The sequence below is a fragment of the Hypanus sabinus genome, chromosome 19, assembly GCF_030144855.1.
Source record: "Hypanus sabinus isolate sHypSab1 chromosome 19, sHypSab1.hap1, whole genome shotgun sequence".
NCBI classification, from domain to species: Eukaryota; Metazoa; Chordata; class Chondrichthyes; order Myliobatiformes; family Dasyatidae; genus Hypanus; species Hypanus sabinus.
The window spans coordinates 7,023,139-7,029,222 of NC_082724.1; the positions used below are offsets into that span (position 1 = coordinate 7,023,139).

A 6,084-nucleotide genomic window follows, 5' to 3' on the forward strand; every position below is an offset into this window, starting at 1 on the left:
CCATTTCATATTTTATTCTCCCTCCTCCATCCACCTGGCTTCCCCTGTCACATTCTAACTTGTCCTCCTGTTCTGCCATCTTCCCCCTTCCTTTCCAGTCCTGGTGAAGGGCCTTAGCCCAAAATGTCAACCGTTTAGTCCTCTCTATAGACGCTGCCTGACCCGCTGAGTTCCTTCGGCATTTTGTGTGCATTGGATGAAATGTACGGAGTGATATTAATTGGGAATAACATGCAATAATCCAGAAAACCTTCCTATCTGGCACTACCAGATTCCCAGATGTGCCAGATTATTAGAGCTTCACCAGACCTCTAGTTTCAAGAGGGAGGCCATTCACCCATCAGATCCCTACCGACTCTCAGCAAAAAAAATCTTTCCACTTCTTATTTTCCTGTATCCCTGAACTTTATTATCTCATGCGTGCTCCCATTATCTCCCCTTTGATTCTTTTGATAATTACCTATGTGCTGGAGTAGTTTACAGTGGCCGATTAACCTGCCAACACGTCTCTGGGTTTTGGAAGGAAGCCAAAGCACCCAGTTGTATCCGTATGGTCATGGGGTGATTAGACAAACTCTAGGCAGCATGATAGCATCACCGATCACGGTTCAATTCCCACTACTGCCTGTAAGGAGTTCGTACTGTGACCACATAGGTTTCCTCAGTGTGCTCCCGTTTCCTCCCACATTTCAAAGGCGTACGGGTTAGGGTTGGTGAGTTGTGAGCGTTCTGTGTTGGCACCTAAAGGGTAGGCTGCCCACTACAATCTTTGCTGGTTTGATTGATGCAAACAACGCATTTCACAATATGTTTCAATGTACATCTGAGAAATAAATCTAATCTTAATCTTTACCTTTAATCTTTATTCCTGTCAGTCCTATCAGAGTCTGTGGTTTACAGCTGTACTGAAACTATGTAGTTCATGGTTTGGTGGGCGCTCGCTCTCAGAAATTGTCGAGCGGCCTGGCGTTTCGGTATCTCTAGGAGCAGGCTGAAAGATGTGTGCCTTTGGGGTGAAGCCCTGTATCTCTCTCTCTCTCTCTCTCTCTCTCTCTCTCTCTCTCTCTCTCTCTCTCTCTCTCTCTCTGTCTGTCTCTGTCTGTCTGACTGTCTGTCTCTCTCCCTCTCTCTCGATGGTGAGTGAGAATCCACTGGCTCTCAAGTCGGGGGAACGCGAATAAGTGACTCTGCAGATTGTAATGCTGCAACAGCAGGCTGTTGGCCTCCACTCTCACTGTGGCTGGAGTGATATCTCTTTCTCTCTCTCGTTAGTGAGAGAGAGGGCCTGTTGAGATGTTGAAGTGCTGGGACGGGCAGAAGTTTTTGATGGACTCTAACTCATGGTCTCTGGGGGCTTTGCTATTGCTTGCATGGTGGGTGGTGGTGATGCTTTTGCTGGTACTTGTGTGTGTGGGAGGGGGAGGCGGCTTTGGGGTTCAAATGTTTTCTGTCATTCATTCTTCGGGGTTTTCTCTCCGTTTCCAGGATATCTGTGAAGAGTAGGAATTTCAGGTTGTATACTGTAAGCATTCTCTGATATTAAATTGAACCATTCAACTATTAAAGTTTATCTTTATTTACCTAGATCCCTAAAGTTTCCTGGCAGCAGTACTAGCTACTATTCTGCCGTAGTCTCGCTAAGAGAGTAACAGAAGTTTAATAATCATCTCCAGTAAGGTCTCCTTGGAAGGAAACTGCAATCAGCCATGGTCTAGAAGATGAATAGAAGAACAGAAATGAAGGTCTAAATGGGATCCTCCTGTTCCTTTAGGCTTGGGGGCTGCTCCTATGATCAGGGACTGACATATGTGTGGAAGGTATAGGTTGGGAATGGGATTGGTTGCCTGGGGTCGATCCACGGACACTTACCGCAGCCCAGATGACATCAGCCGCATCAGTGTGTGATGAGAGGGTTGGCTTTCCTGCTCTGGACTGTCCCTCTCAGATTCTGATCCGTCACACGTCCACTGAAAATGCTAACAATGGACACGAGCTAAGGATGATCCGGCGGCAGCCCGCACGTGTCATTACACATTCCGCCGCCAACATACCATGCCCACAGTGTTCAGCAGAACAACACAAGCAACGACAACAACCCGCCTTGGTAGCACTAGTGGAGCCAGTCAGCGTGAGATGTCAGAGTTCAGGAGTTCAATCCCAGTGATCTCTGTAAGGAGTCTGTAAGTCCTCCCCATAGAGTGCTCCAGTTCCCTCCCACGGTCCAAAGATGTACTGGGTAGGTCCTGTGATTAGGATGGGGGTAACCTGGGTTGTAGGATTGCTGGGCAGTGTGGCTACTCTGCGGTATATTGCTAAATAAATAATAAATAAAAGTAACAGTAACAGAACAAGACAACAATAGCAGAACGAGCCCCCTTCCCCGCCATCCCACCATCACACTCACACACACAGGCAGGCCTCCAATCCCAGGCCTCTGACCTCTAGTCCCTCTCAAGAGACTGACTTGAGCCTATCACTGTTCTTTGTGCCCTCCACTGAGCACTCAAGTATGCAGCAAAGCATCAATAAAGACACAGACTTGCAGTTCCCCAAAGACTATTCATTCACCCGGTAATTCTACATACCATAGGCTCTCTCTCTCTTCCTAATAAGGAAAAAAGACGTGTCCCCATTACACATAACAAACAACTCACTGATTTATGGTGTTAAAAATCTGTTGCATCATCGAGCTCCGTGCCCAAAGAGCTCAGGGCTCTGGACAAACAGCCCATGGCAGCTGGGCCGCTGCTTCTGATCTTGTGTGTTCTCCCGTGATGCCTCAAACGGGGGCACCAGCCTTGAATCAGCCTGTCTCCAGAACCATGAAACTCCGGCACCCTGAAGGTGCTCTAGTCTTCCAGGCCACATCATTGGGATATGAAAAAGCGGCCGGTTGTGAGGCCCTGAGAGTGGGTTCCACTCCTGCAAAGAACCAAAGTCAGAGAGTAACTCCAGGTCAGGGTCTTCAAAAGAACCTTGAAAGGGAAAAAAGAGATACCAAAGATAGAAATAGAACCGTTTCCAAAGATGCAAGCAAAGGAATTGTCACTTAGCGCCATCTTGACTTTGCTCTGCCCTCTGACCTCTAATGCTTTTCTGTCATTCACCCTTTGGGGTTTTTCCCTCCGTTTTGTGGATGTTTGCAAAGGGTAAGAATTTCAGGTTGTAAAATTCATATATTCTCTGATATTAAATTGAACTGCTGAACCATTGAGAATATGTTGAATCGATCCACAAATGGATTTCTACCTGTATGGAAGATGGGATCAGATTCAAGATGGCCTCCTCAGCCAGTTTCATTCTGAATTCAGGTGAGTCATCAAGTGAATCATTCTTTAGTTTATCTTTTCCTCATATTCCAATTTCATTCAGTTCCCTCAGACTATTCTTTGTGCAATTTTTTAATTTTTAAAATTTATTTAGAGGTACAACCACTCCTGTCCTTCGAGCTGTGCCACCTAGCAACCCAACGACTTAACCCTAGTCCAATCAGGGGGCAATTAACAATGACCAATTAACCTAGTGTGTGACCCCACCCAGTTGTATCCTTATGGACCAATAACAGACCATTCTCCAACGTTGTCCTCATTTCATTCAAACTGGTTTCGGGAATGCTGTATAACTGGGTTGGGCTGTGTTACTGAGTTCCCGCCTGGTGTTCACCCATTGGGAGCCATGAATCACTGCGCACAGGGCAGGGTGGGTGGCTCCTGGTCACCCTGACCAACCGAAAGAAGAATCATCTCAGGAATTTGTCTCGTTATACAAGGGACGTTCACGGAATGGGAAGGGGAGAGTCTGAAGGACACTCCTTCAAACAGAGAGGTATAGGGAGGTGCTTTGGTGATGGGAGGAGGGCAAAATAGGATCTTCAACCCCAAATAATAAAGAAAAAGATAAATGTTGGCTTTATTTGTTACTTCTACATCAAAACATTAATTGAAATTGAGCATACAGTGCAGCATTCTGACAGGCTGCATTACTGTCAGGTATGGGGTGGCGGGGGGGGGGGGGGTGGGGGGGAGTGCTACTGCATAAGACCGAAAGGAGCAAGAGAAAGTTGTAAAATTAGTCAGCTCCATCTTGGGCACTAGTCTCCATAGTATCCAAGATATCTTCAAGGAATGGTTCCTCACAAAGTCAGTGTCCATTATTAAGAACCCCCATCACCCAGGTCATGTCCCCTTTACATCGGTTAGGTGGTACAGACGCCTGAAGGCACACACTCAGCAATTCAGGAACAGCTTCTTCCCTTCTGCCATCCCATTCCTAAATGGACATTGAACCTGTGAACACTACCTCACTTTTTACATCTATTATTTTTGTTTTCGCACTATTATTATTTTAATTATTTAAGATATATAAATATACTTACTGCAATTGATTTAGTAATTTATTTTTTCTTCCTATGTTATCATGAACTGCTGCAGCTAAGTTAACAAATTTCATAACACACGCTGGTGATAATAAACCTGATTCTGAAATGAAGCATTTGTGTCAACGGCGATGTGCTGGGGGCAGCCCACAAGAGTCGCTACACTGCCAGTGTCGACATACCATGCCCACAACTCACTAACCCCAACCCCTACATCTTTGGAAAGTGGGAAGGAACCTGAGCACCTGGAGGAAACCCACACGGTCATGGGGAGGACATATAAACTTCTTACAGGCAGTGGCAGCAATTGCAGCTGGGTCACTGGTGTTGTAAAGAGTTATGCTGACCGCTACGTTGCCATGTCACTGTGTAATTGGTTTATTATTATCACATGCACTGAGGTACAGTGAAAATCGTTGTTTCACATGCCTTCCATACAGTTCGTTCCATTACAACATAGCATCGAGGTTGTACAAGGGAAAAGAACAACAGAATGCAGAATAAAGTGTTACAGTATTCAGGACATTTTCAGCAACAGGTACATAAAAACGGTCTGAAGGATCACTGGGGACCCGAGTCACTCCAACCACAAACTGTTTCAGCTGCTACCATCTGGGAAATGGTACCGCAGCGTAAAAGCCAGGACCAACAGGCTCCAGGACAACTTCTTCCACCAGGCCATCAGACTGATTAACTCACACTGATACAATTGTACTTCTAAGCTATATTGACTGTTCCATTGTACATACTATATATTAAAAATTACTATAAATTGCACATTTAGATGGAGATGTAATGTAAAGATTTTTACTCCTCGTGCATGTGAACGATGTAAGAGATAAAGTCAATTCAATTCAATTTGGTAACAGAGAAAGTGCAGCGCAGGCAGACAAAAAAGAGGAAGAAACAAGTCAGGGGAACAGTAGCGAGGTTCTGCGGATGCGATAGAGACACCTGGATGGTGTGTAGTCTCCCTGGTGTCAGGGATGTCCCGATCAGGTCCATGGCATTCTCAAAGGTGAGGGTGAGCAGCCAGAAGATTTGGTACATATTGGCACCCATGACTAGGTAGATAAGGAGAGGAGGTCTTGAAGAAAGCCGAGAAATGGGAACTCCAGGGTATTAATCTCTGGATGCTGCCTGTACCACGTGCCAATGAGGGTAGGAATAGGATGACTTGTCAGGTGAATGCGCGGCTGAAGAATTAGTTTGGTGTTGGATTCCAAGAGAGGGAATATCTAGAATGCCTTAGAGGTAGTTTTTTAGAGTGGCTCATGGAGCCCACTAAAAGATTAGCTATTCTGGATTGGGTGTTGTGCAGTGAACCTGAATTAGTTAGAGAGCTTAAGGTAAAAGAACCCTGAGGGGAAATGATCATAATATGATCGAATTCACCCTGAAATTTGAAAAGTTAGATGTATCAGTATTACAGTGCAGTAAAGGAAATTACAGAGGCATGAAAGAAGAGTTGGCTAGAATTGATTGGAAAAGAACACTGGCAGGGCAGCAATGGCTGGAAGCAATTTGGAAGCACAGGATGTATACATCCCAAAGAGTAAGAAGGCAAGATGACACAACCATGGCTGACAAGAGAAGTCAAAACTGACATAAAAACCAAAGAGAGGTCATATAACAGAGCAAAAATTAACAAGAAGTTAGAGGATTGGGAAGCTTTCAAAAAATTACAGGAGGCAACTAAAAAAGTCATT

At 45.2% G+C, this 6,084-nt stretch overlaps 1 long non-coding RNA gene across 1 annotated transcript in view; it reads right to left on the reverse strand.

Annotated features, from left to right (window-relative positions):
* Positions 1–220: 220 nt before the first annotated feature.
* Positions 221–6,084, reverse strand: part of LOC132378097 (uncharacterized) — an 11,704-nt gene continuing 5,840 nt past the window's right edge. The window contains exons 2-3 of the long non-coding RNA XR_009506882.1: positions 2,655–2,922; positions 221–1,490 (exon numbers count right to left, since the gene is read on the reverse strand). This is a non-coding gene — a long non-coding RNA (uncharacterized LOC132378097). The remainder of the gene's footprint in view (positions 1,491–2,654; positions 2,923–6,084) is intronic.